Source organism: Entelurus aequoreus, linkage group LG07, assembly GCF_033978785.1.
Source record: "Entelurus aequoreus isolate RoL-2023_Sb linkage group LG07, RoL_Eaeq_v1.1, whole genome shotgun sequence".
NCBI classification, from domain to species: Eukaryota; Metazoa; Chordata; class Actinopteri; order Syngnathiformes; family Syngnathidae; genus Entelurus; species Entelurus aequoreus.
This window is the reverse complement of record NC_084737.1, coordinates 56,448,774-56,466,273: the sequence shown is the minus strand read 5'-3', so window position 1 is coordinate 56,466,273 and position 17,500 is coordinate 56,448,774. Positions and strand designations below refer to the sequence as shown.

General features: G+C 38.7%; 1 protein-coding gene across 7 annotated transcripts in view; it reads left to right on the top strand.

Moving 5' to 3' along the window:
* The window catches only part of LOC133654064 (fidgetin-like), a 79,136-nt gene that overhangs the window by 12,120 nt on the left and 49,516 nt on the right, over nt 1-17,500 (top strand). For 2 of the 7 annotated variants that reach the window (XM_062054034.1, XM_062054035.1), the window contains exon 3: nt 6,543-6,678. The exons of 3 other annotated variants lie outside the window; for them this stretch is intronic. The gene's annotated coding sequence lies outside the window, so the exon portion shown is untranslated. Of the gene's footprint in view, nt 1-6,542; nt 6,679-9,417; nt 10,146-17,500 lie in introns of those variants that run through there. 2 more of the 7 variants (XR_009826825.1, XR_009826826.1) reach the window with 2 other exon arrangements.

Here is a 17,500-nt window from a genome sequence, read left to right as displayed (position 1 = left end):
ATGAGCAGATACCTCATTGTTTCCTCTACAATTATAACATATTTTTTAATACTATATAGTAGTATAAAATAGTCATATAAAGATACCTTTCATGTTAATATTAATATTTGTTATTTCATCAACTAAACTAAATATTGTGTATAGAGTATACCTTTATTACGTTTACACGTTCATGTTGACACTATCGTCTGTTCTCGGTATCACATCCAGAGGAGCAAAAAAATGACACATCTCTATTTTGGCTTTGTGGATTATTTTGTTGTCTTTCTAATGCTTTTTTTTAGGAAAGTTTGTGAAATGTAACTCTAAAGGAGTGATCGCAATACAGTCGGATACTTTGCGTCTGTTCGTTAGCCCAAAATCCCCTACATACATATACACATAAAACACATGTTGTGCAGGTGCATGTGGGCACCCCAAATGTTACTGTTGAGGAGAGATCGCGCTGAAGTCTGTTTGATGGCGTATGCCCTTATTTGTGCCAGTGAGTCAAACCCCGCCCACCATGTAAACGTAGGGGAGACAGTGTGGCAGTGAAAATGGTTATGTGAGTTGAAGCGCATGGTTGACTCATTGTGGGTCACACGTTCCTCTTCTAGGCTTGAGTGCTGCTGTCTTGCCTGACTCTCCTATTTACCATTGTGTGTGCACTGTGCACGTAGTCGGGGAGCACAAGTAGTACTGTTCAGTGGATATCAGTTTGTCTACCGTTGACTCCGTGTATTACTCTTTGCTCAAAGTAACTTCTATGAATTTTGTTCTTTGTCCTCTTGGTTGTGATGGAACAGCATCTAAGTTTCTATCTTTATCTGTTTTTATCTTATTGTGTGCAAATTTCGGTATCGACTATGCGTACAACATATTAAAATATATATATGAAACAATATCAACAGAATAATACAAACATTATGTTTTTATTAAAAACAGCATTATATTGAGCAAAAATAAGGTCAATAATGCAAAATACGTAAGTAAAGAAAAGTTAAAAACTGCTATTGCTGGGTTTAAACTAGGGCTGCAACTAACGATTAATTTGATAATAGATTAATCTGTCGATTATTACTTCAATTAATCGATTAATAATCGGATAAAAGAGACAAACTACATTTCTATCCTTTCCAGTATTTTATTTAAAAAAACAGCATACTGGCACCATGCTTATTTTGATTATTGTTCCTCAGCTGTTTGTAAATGTTGCAGTTTATAAATAAAGAATTATTAAAACTTTTTTTTTTTTTTTTTTTAAAGCCTCTGCGCATGCGTATAACATAGATCCAACGATTCGATGACTAAATTAATCGGCAACTATTTTTATAATCGATTTTAATCGATTTAATCGATTAGTTGTTGCAGCCCTAGTTTCAACCATGTGCCCTAGAGCAGTGGTCCCCAACCACCGGGCCGCGGCCCGGTACCGGTCCGCGGACCGATTGGTACCGGGCCGCACAAGAAATTAAAAACATTTTTTTTATTTTTTTTATTTTTATTTTTTAAATGAAATCAACATAAAAAACACAATATATACATTATATATCAATATATATCAATACAGTCTGCAGGGATACAGTCCGTAAGCACACATGATTGTATTTATTTATGTAAAAAAAAAAAAAGTTTTTTTTTTTTTTAAATACACCCCACCCCCCACCCCCCACCCCCACCGGTCCGTGGGACAAATTTTCTAGCGTTGACTGGTCCGCAGCTACAAAAAGGTTGGGGACCACTGCCCTAGAGCCTTTGGGGGCAAACATTTTAATATGGGCACTGTTTAATTACCACCAGGTACACATTTGTCAGAGTATTATGAAGGACTGTGTGCGGGTTTTAATGCTGTATAATGAGACGGTTGTTATGTTAATGCTTAGTGATAATTAGGGCTGCAACTAACGATTAATTTGATAATCGATTAATCTGTCGATTATTACTTCGATTAATAATCGGATAAAAGAGACAAACTACATTTCTATCTTATCCAGTATTTTATTGAAAAAAACCAGCATACTGGCACCATACTTATTTTGATTATTGTTTCTCAGCTGTTTGTAAATGTTGCAGTTTATAAATAAAGGTTTATTAAAAAAAAATTAAAAAAAAAAAAATAAATAAATAAATAAAAACCTCTGCGCATGCGCATATCATAGATTCAACGAATCGGTGACTTAATTAATCGGCAACTATTTTAATAATCGATTTTAATCAATTTAATCGATTAGTTGTTGCAGCCCTAGTGATAATGATAAACTGCGATGAGGCGCTGACTGGAATAGATAGGCTCCCCACCCTGACCCCGAGAGGATCAAAAAGTAGAAAATGGATGGATGGATGGATAATGATAAAGTTAACGATACTACAACAAATGTTGACATAAACCGACCATTTTTCATAGAAATTACCGCTTTAGTTATCACATTTTATGTCAACATCGCCTTAAGCAGGCACTTTTTAGAAATAAGAAGAATATGGTGGACCAAGACGTAAGGATGGGTTGTTGACATCAAATAGAATAAAATATATATATTTTTTAATATGTACGATACAGTTCAACATTGTTCCAAAACAATGAATGAATTCAAGTGCTGTACAGAGAGTTTACTGCTAATGCTAATTTCCAACTATTGTCCATAGTTAGGCTTTCAAAAAAAAAACACATACTTTTAAGACACCATACAATAAATAAGTATACTAAAATATCGCATTGTGAAATAAAATACAAAATAAAAGGTATGACCTTAAAAAAAAAAACTAAACTTCCAGGCCAAGTTCATGTGTGCAGCTTTTGTTTATCCTTCAGCCAACACAAGGCCTACTGAAATGATTTCTTTTTATTTAAACGGGGAGAGCAGATCTATTCTATGTGTCATACGTGATCATTTCGCGATATTGCCATATTTTTGCTGAAAGGATTTAGTATAGAACAACAACGATAAAGATCGCAACTTTTGGTATCTGATAAAAAAAGGCTTGCCCCTACCGGAAGTAGCGTGACATAGTCAATTGAACATATACACAAAGTTCCCTATTGTTTACAATGATGGCCGCATGAAGTGAGAGAGATTCGGACCGAGAAAGCGACGATTTCCCCATTAATTTGAGCGAGAATGAAATATTTGTGGATGAGTAAAGTGCAAGTGAAGGACTAGTGGGGAGTGGAAGCGATTCAGATAGGGAAGATGCTGTGAGAGCCGGGGGTGACCTGATATTCAGCTGGGAATGACTAAAACAGTAAATTAACACAAGACATAAATATACTCTATTAGCCACAACACAACCAGGCTTATATTTAATATGCCACAAATTAATCCCACATAAAAACACCTAGGTGTTTGTTATGCTAGCTCCTAGCTACTAGCTACTAGCTCGAACTAGTTATAGCTCGAGCGGGTAATATGGACGGGATCCCGTATATATAACCCGCCAATACAATTCAAACACCTGCACAACACACACACTCACTCAGCCCAAAGAACCGTTCACCTAACCCAAGGTTCATAAAGCTTATATATTTAACCAAAGTTACGTACATGACACGCACGTACGGGCAAGCAATCAAATGTTTGGAAGCGCGCGGGTGGGACCTGATATTCAGCTGGAAATGACTACAACAGTAAATAAACACAAGACATATACTGTATATACTCTATTAGCCACAACACAACCAGGCTTATATTTAATATGCCACAAATTAATCCCGCATAACAAACACCTAGGTGTTTGTTATGCTAGCTCCTAGCTACTAGCTCGAGCTAGTTATAGCAAGCGATCAAATGTTTGGAAGCGTACTCACGGTATCGCGTCTGCGTCTGTTAACGAAGTCAAAGTCCTCCTGGTAAGAGTCTCTGTTGTCCGAGTTCTTCGATCTTGACTGCATCTTTCGGGAATGTAAACAATGAAACACCGACTGTGTTGTGTTGCTGACTTCCCTCGCAAAATACTCCGCTTCGCACCGACTTTCTTCTTTGCTTGCTCAGCTTCTTTCTCCATAATGCAATGAACAAATTGCAACAGATTCACCAACACAGATGTCCAAAATACTGTGGAATAATGAGATAAAAACGGCTATTTCGTATTGGCTTCAATGGGGAAGCCATACCTGTGTTCTACTGGCTACGTCACGCGCATACGTCATCCTCAAAGGCGTTTTGAACCGGAAGTTCCCCGGGAAATTTAAAATTGCACTTTATAAGTGCCGTATTGGCATGTGTTGCAATGTTAAGATTTCATCATTGATATATAAACTATCAGACTGCGTGGTCGGTAGTAGTGGGTTTCAGTAGGCCTTTAACCTTTGTTATGAACAGATTCATATCCAAGATTATTTTGATTTCTGTTAGTAATGTATTCTACAGTTGACAGCCTGTGATGGAAAAGGCAGACTGTCCAAATGTAGTTCTTCGGTGTGATATTTTGCAACTTCTATTTACCTTATTATGTCTTGTCTATTATGTATTTTAAAAATAATCTTAAAGAAAGATGTATGAATACAACTCTCAAAATGTAAAAGATTATATTTTTTCATTATTTGGGGATGGGCTTTTGGTCCAATATTTTCAAGGACTGGTTGTACCCAGATGTCCTGGGTCTGAGTGTAGAGGCCACAATAGGTTTTGTGAAAAAAATCATGGCATTGAGGAACATCTTAGCTGCCTCATTAGCTTAAAACAGTTAAGGTTACTTTTTGCTACTTTTGAGTCTCTCATTATGTGCTTTTAAAAACCCCTTTAATCGAATTGTATCTCTAGATACTTAAATACAGTAACCTCCTGTATTTCATTATTTTGCAAAGCGATTTTAAATACCCCAGGTAGAATCTGCTGTCGATTGACAGTGTAATGTTGGGGATTGTAGACATTGGCATCATATAATTATGAATTCCTCAAGGCCGCTGAAACCCCGCCTTGGGAGTCCTGATGACATGCTCACAAATGTGTGCTTTGCAAAGGAACACTTTTCTGTCTCTTAAATCTTGCAAAGCACTCGATTTGCTCCATTGTGGCTATTGTGCCATGCTTGTGCCAAGTGTCTGCATTAGAGAGAGGCTTCATTCTTTGAGAGTCCTTCAAGACACGCTGTCGAGTTGGGGGGTGGAGGGGACGTGCCAAGGCACTGAATATTGTTTGGAAAGGGGCAGAGGAGCGTTTGATGGTGGGGAGGGGAAAAGGGTGGCAGCTGCCAAGCGACTCCATTGAGCTGCGTGAATGAGCCATTCATATTTTTGGAGATTCAAGCAGATGCCATATTGTTTGAACTTCACTTGAAAATCCTTTAACAAGGAGGAGACTGTTGTACATTCTTGAATTGTGCAAGTGTGGAGAAGGGCAGAAATCTTGTATGCTCCCGAAAAACAAACACTTCAATGTGCCAGTGTACAAATCCTTTCCATATTTTTAAGTATTTACATATTTACAGCTTTCTTAACGGCATGTGGATTGATATTCGTTTTTTGTACAGTGTTACATCGTTTATCATTCCAAAAGATCCCACTAAAACCGAATGGTACAAAAAAACAGAAGCATTTTATTTCCCATTAGAAAAAGTATTAATTCATTGAATCTATTACAGATACCCAAAAATATGAACACAAAACAGATTTTAAAGAGAATAATTATAGTTTTACATGCAGAAAACAATGTGAAATATTTAGAATTTATGAATGAAATGTATAAATGATCATTTAACATCACTTTTACTTTTATTGAAAACTTTTGTTGGCGAAGACAGCAATGAGCGGAGAGAAAGGCAGGAAGGAAAAGCTACTTTAGTGTTTTGCTACAAGTGCTGTCTTGAAATGAATAGTGTTTCTCGCCTTCTTTATCAAAGAGCTGGCACTTTCTTTGGCCTCTTGTTGGATTATTTTTCAGTAGTACTCAATAAAAAAAGCACATACACTAAGTCAGCAACGTGTGAGATTGTTTGTTCGGGCACTCAATTTTGTGGAATGATACGTGGGGAAACTGATTACTTTGTTACATGCAATGTTTAGGTGTACGATAACCAATACAGTGTAGTTTTAGGGCTTGTAGCGATCATTTTAATAAAAAATGGATTCAAACAAAATGTAGGGCGCAAACTGAGGTATTATTGTATTTTCCCACTAAAATTGTTCAGGTCAGATCATTACAATTAAGGTTTCGCCCCATACTGAAAAAGTTAGCATATTATTGACATAAAAAATCCCAGAAAAGATTTTTAAGCACATAAATATTTATTCTATAAAATATCAAATAGGCATAATAGTTATTTTAAATTAAAATATATTAATTTGTTTAGAAAAAAGCTGTTGTGTGTGCAAGAGGGAGTTGACGGCACAGACACAAGGGGGAAGTAAAGCTCTATGATTTATTATATACGTATATACAATATAATATATATAATAATAAAACAATAATAATATTAAACAAGGGGAAATGGAGTGTGACCAAATCCAAAAGTGTGTATGGTGTAAGACTATGTGTAGCAGTTATCTGTTGAGCGTTACCAGGAGGTGTTGTTCCAAACTCGGAAGTCCAAGAGGGCGAGGCTGATCTAGGAAGTCTGTGTGACAGGTGAAAGATCCAGGGCGAGAGAGAGGCGTCAGAGTCCGTGTCCATGCGAGGGGGGTCGAGATCCAAGAGGCAGTCAGAGAAACAGGGGAGAACAAGGAATGACGAGACACACAGCAACATCAACGCGGGAACGGAGGTGGGACATCAACAGAAGGTTATGTTCTGGCGCGGGATGGCAGGTTGTGCAGGCTCTTGAAGGCAGGTCTGATCATCAGCTTCAGGTGTGCAGATTGCCGGCAATTGATTGCAGCTGTTCGCTGCTGCCGGTCTGACGCGCGCCCTGCGCGCTCTCGGAGTGGCACTCAGCGAAGCACACAGATGAATGCGCAATGGCGCGCGCCCGGACCGTGACAAAAGCATCAATTTGTATTTTGTTGCTTCGATGATTTGTTTAATGAGTAAAATACGTGGACATTGTATTGCTCCATCGCACACGAGACAGTGCACCTATTGGTGATCTAGCTTGCACTGGCGGTGATGCGGCCTGTGTGTGGGAAGGGGGGGCACACTATTAGAGTGCGGATAGAGAGAGATGGATCAGAAAAAACAACAACACAGTGGAAAGAAAGCAAAGGGCTGTAGCGTTCAGTCTGTGTCGTTCTATTCCACTTTAGACGGTTAAGTCTTCTTCAAACTTCTTTACTACTATTGCCTCCTCGTCGCCCCAAATGTTGTGCTGCCCAATAAGGAAGCTTGTGGGTCGTTTACCTCTCTTATTGTCAACTTTTTACTTGTGCTGCATCACTGCTTCTGCGTTACTGTTCCTTTCACCTCCTGTGATATTGCAGCATGTATGTTGTTCGTGCAGGTATCAACATACCATGCTTGATACTAATACAGACTGCAATTTATTTTAATATTTATTTCTAGTACGCTACCAGTACATGCGGCCACTTATGCAAATCATTATTATTAATGTCAGAAGTATCGAGAAGAGAATTTGATGAGAGAAGATTTTTGACAATATATGGGAGGTGTCTGATGCCCAGAGTGTGATTTCACTGCTACATTTCTTTTTTTTCCATGGCGTAGGGGTCTATTTTGTCAGTCATCAAGCACTAATCATTATACTAAAATAGCATCTAATATTTTCTGATAGCTTAAGAAAGACTTATTATCCATAATTTGTCACACTCGAGTCGTATTTGCCCTTGGCATGCGAAAACCACACCCTTTTATTGTGGAATCTGTTGTGATAAATGCCCAGATAATGTCACATGATCGAAAACAATCTATAGTACTACATCAATGATACACCATTACCAGAAATTATCCTGCATGTTTAAGAGCAGCAAAGAAGCAGAAACAATGTAAATGTCTGTTTTGGCAGCTTATATCTTTGACGTGCATGACAAATGTTTTATTCAAACCCATGTGAGGACATGTTAGCGTCTACAGTTTGAATGTGAATGCTAAAGAGTTAGTCAAAAAAATCAAACACCCCTTCTTCAGTTATTACCTTTTCAAATGTATATACCAGACAAAATCAGCTTTATTGGCCAAGTATGTTTAACACACAAGTAATTTGACTTGGCAAACCGTAGCGGCCATCCCCGCCGCCATCTTGGTATAAAACCAGAAGGAAACATTAAAGAACACAAAGGACACCAAATACATTAAAAGAGTACAGAGCTGATGCAACCGACTGCCACTTCAGCTGCACCATTTCTAAATACAGCTACAAAAGTAAAACACAACAAAAAAACCACAACATGAGCAATAAATAATTCATATTGCACACATACGATTGCACCATGCATAGACAAACAAAACAAAATCACAATTTCAACACCCACATACACCGCGGTGGCCTCCGCGGTGCTCCACGCCATCGTCTGCTGGGATGGGGGCAGGGACTTAAGACATTATTAAGAAATTATTAATAGTGAAATTAATATTTGGCCTACTGGCTACAAAATGCGGCTGCATTGCCGCAACAAAAAGTGCAAACAGCTTGTGTCTAATGATTCGGCTCACAACGTCATAAATTCATTATGTGCAGCACGGTGGAACAGGGGTTAGTGCATGTGCCTCACAATACAAAGGTCCTGAGAAGTCCTGAGTTCAAACCCGGGCTCGGGATCTTTCTGTGTGGAGTTTGCATGTTCCCCCCGTGACTGCGTGGGTTCCCTCCGGGTACTCCGGCTTTCTCCCACCGCCAAAGACATGCACCTGGGGATAGATTGATTGGCAACACTAAATTGGCCCTAGTGTGTGAATGTGAGTGTGAATGTTGTCTGTCTATCTGTGTTGGCCCTGCGATGAGGTAGCGACTTGTCCAGGGTGTACCCCGCCTTCCGCCCGAATGCAGCTGAGATAGGCTCCAGCGCCCCCCGCGACCCCATAAAGGGACAAGCGGTAGAAAATGGATGGAATTCACAAATAAAATGAATAATTTCATTAAAAATACCCTTGTAGACTATAATGTACACACACTAAGGATTTAAAGTTAAAGTACCCTGATAGAAATGAGGGAGAGGATGAGGGAGAAAGACGGAACAGCAGCGTTAGCCAAAGGGAGGAGTCAGACCTGCAGTGTCATGACCTGCGGTGACAGGTATATTGTTTTTCCAGTGTTTGCTGTTAGCTTCACTGTCAGCACTCCTTCCTCTCTGTTTTTCAACTTATTGTGCGCTTACCATGCCATCAGAGCCAGTGTGGAGCGCTGATTGACACACCTGCCTCCGTTTGGTGATTAAGACACTCACCAGTTAACGATCAACACTTGAGGGTTCTATATGCATTGTTGAGTGCACTACTTTGTGGTGTAGTTTTTTACATTTTTTTCTCCTGCTGCTTGCTGTCGTTTGCGTTGTTACCCATGGTTGATTGCTTGTCTCATACCGGTGCTTTTTGTTTTTTGATAATCTGCTAGGTATCTAATAAAGGGACCTTCTGCTTGCACTCCGCCTGCTATCTCTGCATCCTGGGACTGCAACCATGCGCTGCCGCTGTAGGCTTTTTTTCCCCACCAATAGGAAGGCATATTTGTGTTTTTGTTTTGTTCACTTTCGATCTACAAGTGAATGCCTGTCTGTCCACCCTCTACCAAATGCGCAACAAACATGACGACACAAATCCAAAATCATAGCGAATATTATTAATGATGAGTCTGGTTTTACTTGACTGATTTACACCAATTAAAGACCTGTTTACAGATTGAAATCTGCTTTTTTGATTATTATTAGTGACTCCCAAGAGATATAAGATAAATACAAATACAGGTTTTCTACGGCCCACTTTTGTATTATTAGTTTTTTGACTCAAATTTTCGAAAGATGGTCTTGGTTTCATATACTACTTGGTTATCATACAGCCAAACATTGTGTGTAACAAACTAACCCGTTTGCTCACGTATCACTCCAAGGAATGAAGTGCAGAAACAATGCTAAAAGGGATGCACAATGTTTATTTATCTGTTTTATTCAAACTGATATGTATTTTACATTGTTTTTTGCATGTAAAACAATAATTATTGTTTATAAAATGTGTTCTGTGTTCATATTTTTGGGTGTCTGGAACAAATCAAAGTGGCTGTATAGTTAGGTAGATGCTTAAAAGGTGCTTGCGTTCGATCATTGTGACCTTCAGGAATGCTCACAAATGAAGAAAAATGCCACAGCGCAAGGGCTCTGTTCAGAGTGACTATTGGTCTTGCTCACCTGCTCAAACTCTCTCCGTTTTTTGATGCTTTCATATGCAAAGTTATCTCCTGTGGGTTCACACGCGCCCCAGGCATGCACGCATGGGCATCATGCAAAAGTGTTTTATCGGATTTAACTTTTAATTGTGACAAATATAGACACGTGTTTGATAATTCTGTTCTATTAAATCACGTCTAGTAACACAAGATAGCTAGTAATGTTCTTGTTATATTTTATAGTTTGAAAAATGTACAATAAGTTTGAACAAGTTGCAAACAACCATTTTAATTAGTTACATTATTTCTTATGAGAAAAGTTGCTTTGGTTTATCACTGAACTGTTTTTATAATTGGGTCGTTAACGCAAATATTCTGGACACAATTTCATCAAATCTTTGAACATCAACATGCAAACATAAAAAATCCCCCTCATTGCGGTGAATCTGGAGCTCCTGCTGAAAATGTCGTACATTCTTCTTGAAAACTGTGTCCTTAACATTTTTTTGTTGTGCCCCAGTGATGTGTACATCAAATGAATGCAGCCTTTTCAGCACGGGCTCCAGTGACTTGGGGGCTTTGTAGACCAGAACAGGGCTTTGCAAAGTGACAATAAAAGTGACATTGTCCTGTGAAGACCGTATACAGTTCCTTTTTTTGGTCAATGAATTGATTTTCATGCTTATCAAGAAAAAGAACTGTGGAGAATGTGGAATTATGGGCTTGTCATTAGTGTGTGTGTGAGCGAGTGTGTGTGGTCTTGTGTTGGTTTGGCAATATACACCTCTTTTCTTTCCTTGTAATTTGTTGTCATTTATTAATCTTTCTTAAAACTTGATAAGCCACTTCCTTCCAGGAGTTTGCAAGCTTTTTCTCAAAGTTGCAATGTTTTGAAGCTTTAAAAAAAAACAACATTCAACCAGCTTGTGACTTTAACAATTTGTTATCAATGTTTTAAGTATTCGTTGTTACCCTAACCCCAAAAAGCACACATTTTAAACAAAAACCATCAAAATATGCTTTGTTTGCCAATTCAATTCAATTGTTAGCAATTGTGGTGGAAACTACAACAGTGCTACTTCACAAAGACAGTAGTTCTAATTGGACCTCCTCTGTAATTTACATGCAGGTAACATAGCTGTGATTGGATATATTCACAACTTGTCTTGACATTAAAAAAATAAATAAACATTTTTGTTAATTTGTTGGCAAAGCTGTGAGTTAATTTCTTAAATTTGTGTGAACGTGCATTTGTTTCCGTTAGTTTTCGCCTTGTTTTTCATTAGAACAAAAATGTTTTTTGACATAATATATATGATGAAATGTATTCGCCAGCAAAAAGAACACTGTCCTGTGAGAGAGCTATACCTAAATGAGTACTGTTATCTTGCAAAAAGTAAATATAAAATAGTATGAAAAACATGGCCCTTTATAACTACAAGAGGTTACATACATGCGCATGATATTTGATGATCTGAACAGTTGGGGCGATAAAACCACGAGAAACAGTACGGCACATTAATCAGCTGTAGATGTGATTGCATCGATCGATGGAAAGACAAAGACAGTGTGTGTATGTGTGTGTGTGTCTAACACCTGATGAGACTGTGTGTGTGTGTGTGTGTGTGTGTGTGTTTGTGTGTGTGTGTGTGTGTGTGTGTGTGTGTGTGTGTGTGTGTGTGTGTGTGTGTGTGTGTGTGTGTGTGTGTGTGTGTGTGTGTGTACAAGTGTGGTAATATAATATCAGACGTAGCCTATTAGCTGCAACCTCACATCTGCTGTCAGCCACTTGCTGTAACTCTATTTAGGATCTTATTGATTGCTCATTATGGGTATGTTTCCTGAAAGACGAGCGTTCGCTTTGATCACATTAAAACCCTCGTGGACCCACCCGTCGCCCCCCTCCTGGGATGCCTTCTGCTCAAGTGCTCCCATCAAGTTTCTCCTCCGAGATCTGACATGAAGCCGTTTGGCATCCTTTTCATTCCGTCCTCTTTGATTTAAAATAACTACTTTTTGTTTTTGCACACAAATTAATTGATGTCTTTTTGTCTGTTATAAAAATCAGTGACCATGAATGAGGAACACTTTAAATTAGCATGTCTTTTATATTTATTTGCATGGCATTTAATGTTGGCTTTGTGATCTGTGTTTTGTTCACTTAGAAACAAACAAAGAGAAAGTGACAGTGAAAATGTAGACGTAATTACAGTATATGTTCCTACGTGCATGTGATAAACACACATTTACTGTAAAAAAAACAATGCGTTATACCGTACACTAATTCAGCCTCTTAAATCATGTGTGTAAGTGGACCATTTGGCTAGAAAAAAACATTTGTGTGCATGTACAGTACAAAGTGTACATGGAGGATATTGGTATGAAAGTAAATGATGGTTGAGCTTTTAGCTGATGTTCAGCCAAGGTTCATCCAAGGGAAACAGAATAACTTTTGAGTGGCTTCATCTATAGCTTGTGTTTATTGATACACACATTGCACAGCTGTTACCATAGCAACACAGACTCAACCAGGCTTGAGGTTTTAAAAGGTTAAGCATCATGTATTCTAATTTGTCCTTGTACAACAGGAATGTGCGATCAGGAGAGTTATTGGTTATCAGACTAAAAAAATCATACATAAAGATGCTGTAGTTCTCTGAGTTACCACATAGGGGGACGTAAGTGAGCTAGCAAGTGTCTTTCTTTTAGAGAAGAAGCCAGTGTACCGTATTTTTCGGACTATAAGTCGCAGTTTTTTTCATAGTTTGGCCGGGTGCGCGACTTATACTCAGGAGCGACTTATGTGTGAAATTATTAACACATTACCGTAAAATATCAAATAATATTATTTAGTTCATTCACGTAAGAGACTAGACGTACAAGATTTCATGGGATTTAGCGATTAGGAGTGACAGATTGTTTGGTAAACGTATAGCATGTTCTATATGTTATAGTTATTTGAATGACTCTTACCATAATATGTTACATTAACATACCAGGCACGTTCTCAGTTGGTTATTTATGCGTCATATAATGTACACTTATTCAGCCTGTTGTTCACTATTCTTTATTTATTTTAAATTGCCTTTCAAATGTCTATTCTTGGTGTTGGGTTTTATCAAATAAATTTCCCCCAAAAATGCGACTTATACTCCAGTGCGACTTATATATGTTTTTTTCCTTCTTTATTATGCATTTTCGGCTGGTGCGACGTATACTCTGGAGCGGCTTATAGTCCGAAAAATACGGTAATTGTTTTAAGTTTATTGAAATTAGGGCTGCAACTACAACTGATTTGATAATCGATTAATCTGTCGATTATTACTTTGATTAATCGATTAATAATCGGATAAAAGAGACAAACTACATTTCTATCCTTTCCAGTATTTTATTGACAAAAAACAGCATACTGGCACCATGCTGGCACCATACTTATTTTGATTATTGTTTCTCAGCTGTTTGTAAATGTTGCAGTTTATAAATTAAGGTTTATTAAAAAAAAAAAAAGTAGCCTCTGCGCATGCGCGTAGCATAGATCCAACGAATCGATGACTAAATTAATCGGCAACTATTTTTATAATCGATTTTAATCGATTGAATCGATTAATTGTTGCAACCCTAATTTAAATACACAAACAGCAGTGCTAGCAATAATGTGTCAGCCAGTCAGCAACAATTTAAATTCAAGAAATATGCTTTTATTCTCTACTCAACAAATGAATAAATATGACTGCCAATATGCAGGATTATATATCAAAGCTCAAACACTTTTTCAGATGGCACTTTTAGACAAAACAGAAGAAGATCATAGTTTTACAACGGCCTAATTTTTCCTGGAGAAGTATAGGTGCATGTACTTAAAATACAAATACTGTAAAATGTAAAGCTGCAAATAGTTTATAGTTATATAAAAGTAATAATAAATGGGATGGGACTTAGTGTTTGTTATAATAATGATGATAATAATAATGGACTAGATTTATATAGCGCTTTTCAAAAACAATAAAAGTGCTTCATAGAAAAATGAGAACCCATCATTCATTCACTCCGTGGTCATACGTTGATGGTGGTAAGCGACATTTTGTAGCCACAGTTGCCCTGGGGTAGACTGACGGAAAGGTGGCTGCCAATTTGCGCCTACGGCCCCTCCGACCACCACGCCACATTCATACACCAGTGTGAGTGGCACTGGGAGCAAGGGTGAAGTGTCTTGCCCAAGGACACAACTAGGGCTGCAACAACTAATTGATTACATCGATTAAAATCGATTATAAAAATAGTTGCCGATTAATTTAGTCATCGGTTCGTTGGATCTATGCTATGCGCATGCGCAGAGGCTTTAAAAAAAAAAAAAAAAAGTTTTATTTTTTTATTACCGTATTTTCCGCACCATAAGCCACACCTAAAAACCACACATTTTCTCAAAAGCTGACAGTGCGGCTAATAACCCGGTGCGCTTTATATATGGATTAATATTAATATTTATTTTCATAAAGTTTAGGTCTCGCAACTACGGTAAACAGCCGCCGTCTTTTTTCCCCATAGAAGAGGAAGCGCTTCTTCTTCTACGGTTAGCAACCGCCCCCATAGAAGAGGAAGCGCTTCTTCTTCTACTGTAAGCAACCGCCAAGGTGAGCACCCGCCCCCGTAGAAGAAGAAGCGTGCGGATATTACGTTTCATTTCATTTGTGTGTTTCTGTAAAGACCACAAAATGTCTCCTACTAAGAGACACGCGTACAAGGTTCCACTGACTTTTGATATTCATGTGAACCGCACTGTGGATACAACGGGAGCACGTACGGTGAATATCCGTTAGCTTGCCATGCTAACGGCTAGAAACTTCCACCCATTGTGATATTCAAAAGGAAGCCCTTGCCAAAAGAGAACTTTCCAGCCGGCGTCATCATAAAAGCTAACTCGAAGGGATGGATGGATGAAGAAAAGATGAGTGAGTGGTTGATAGACGTTTACGCGAAGAGACCGGGTGACACCGAAGAAGAAGAATTCGAGGGATTTGTGGATGAGTAATAACTTCAGAACGTGAGCTTTAAATGTTTATTTTGTGTGTTGTGTGACATTAACGTTCGAGCAACGTTGAGTTATTGATGTTGCTATTGCTCTGCACTATTTTGAGTGTTACTATTTTTGTGATTGCACATTTGCACATTACATTTTGGGAGTGAACAGAGTTGTTAGAACGCTGGTTTGTAATATATTATTAAAGTTTTTGTGATTGCACATTTGCACATTACATTTTGGGAGTGAACAGAGTTGTTAGAACGCTGGTTTGTAATATATTATTAAAGTTTGATTGACCTATTGACTGTTTTTTTGACATTCCCTTTAGCGCAGCGTAGGTGCGGCTAATAACACGGGGCGGCTAATAGGTAAACAAAGTTTTGAAATATGCCATTCATTGAAAGTGCGGCTAATAACACGGGGCGGCTTATGGTGCGGAAAATACGGTAAATAAACCTTTATTTATAAACTGCAACATGTACAAACAGCTGAGACACAATAATCAAAATAAGTATGGTGCCAGTATGCTGTTTTTTTTCCATAAAATACTGGATAGGATAGAAATGTAGTTTGTCTCTTGTATCCGATTATTAATCGATTAATCGAAGTAATAATCGACAGATTAATCGATTATCAAATTAATCGTTAGTTGCAGCCCTAGACACAACGGAAGTGACTTGAATTGTAGAAGCGGTGATCGAACCTCAAACCCTCAAGTTGCTGGCACGGCCGCTCTACTCACCGTGCCACTTTGCCCCCAAACTAAGTTATTATGAACGTGAATTATTATTTTCTGTTCCTTGTCCTCAATGAGCAATAACATTGATTAAAATACTTAATAAAAAAAAGCAGGCTTAGACCCAACCGATCGAAATAGTTTTAGGCCGATTTCCAAGCTCCCGTTCCTGTCCAAGATCCTTGAGAAGTAACATCCATGAGTCATTTCAGTCCAGTTTCCGTAAAAAGCACTCTACGGAAACGGCCTTACTGAAAGTGTCCAGTGACATTAGGATGTCTGCTGATTGTGGAAAATGCACTGTTCTGGTTTACATAGATCTGTCCTCAGCCTACGGCACTGTTGATCATCAGGTTCTGCTGAGAAAACTAAGGGATCAAGGACTGTCAGGGTCAGTGCTAGAATGATTCTTCTCATATTTGTCTGTGCGTAGCTTTAGTGTTACAGCTAATCACATAAAGTCTGTGTCAGCAGATTTGTTGTGTGCAGTTCCTCAGGGTTCTGTTTTGGGTCCTGTATGATTTTTGCTGTATTTGAATGCTTTGGGAAAGATCATTCAAAGGTTTAGTCTTGTTTCTTTTCACTTTTTTTGCTGATGACAAAGGTTTACTACTCTTTTAAGCTGTCTGAGATCCATAAACTTAACTCTTTGCATCACTGTTTAATAGACATAAAACAATGGCTAAGCAACAACTCTCTGCAGCTCAATGCGGGCAAAAAAGAAACACTGGTTATTGCACCCGAAGATTCAATTACAGCAGTGGTCTCAAACACGCGGCCCGCGGGCCAATTGCGGCCCGCGAGACGTTATTTTGCGGCCCCCACCTTAATATGAAAGTTTAATGTTAGTGCAGCCTGCGAGTTTTAAATGAATGGCGCTTGACAGTGTTGTGTGCGGAGCTGAAGGAATCTACCAATCACGGTGTGGTATGAGGCTCTCGACAATACTGAGGGCGTGCCGTGATGGCATTGCCTTTAGTGTCCTCAAGGACCTGTCACTGCACCGTCTTTTTCTCCATACAAATTGCGTGCTGGCCCAGACACATGTTGTATGAGGCTTTTGCAGGCACACACAAGTGATTGCAAGACATACTTGAGCAACAGCCATACATGTCACACTGAGGGTGGACGTATCAAAAACTTTAACACTGTTACAAATATGTGCCACACTGTGAACCCACACCAAACAAGAATGAGAAACACATTTCGGGAGAACATCCTCACCGTAACACAACATAAACACAACAGAACAAATACCCAGAATCCTTTGCAGCCCTAACTCTTCCGGGCTACAAACCCCCCCCATCTCCTGAATCCGGGGTTGTGCCGGATAATGCACCCCCGGCGTAGAATGCACCCCCAACAATAATGTACGTGTTGGAGGAGTTGTGAATGACTGACATATGAAATCCGTGCTGCAGTCGCTGCTGGGCCACAACATTAGGTACACCTGCAGACTGCAGCACGGATTTCATATTTCATTCATTCACAACTCCTCCAACACCAACATTATTGTTTTTGCACTTTTGGCTTCTTACTAAATATTTTTTTTAAATAGATTA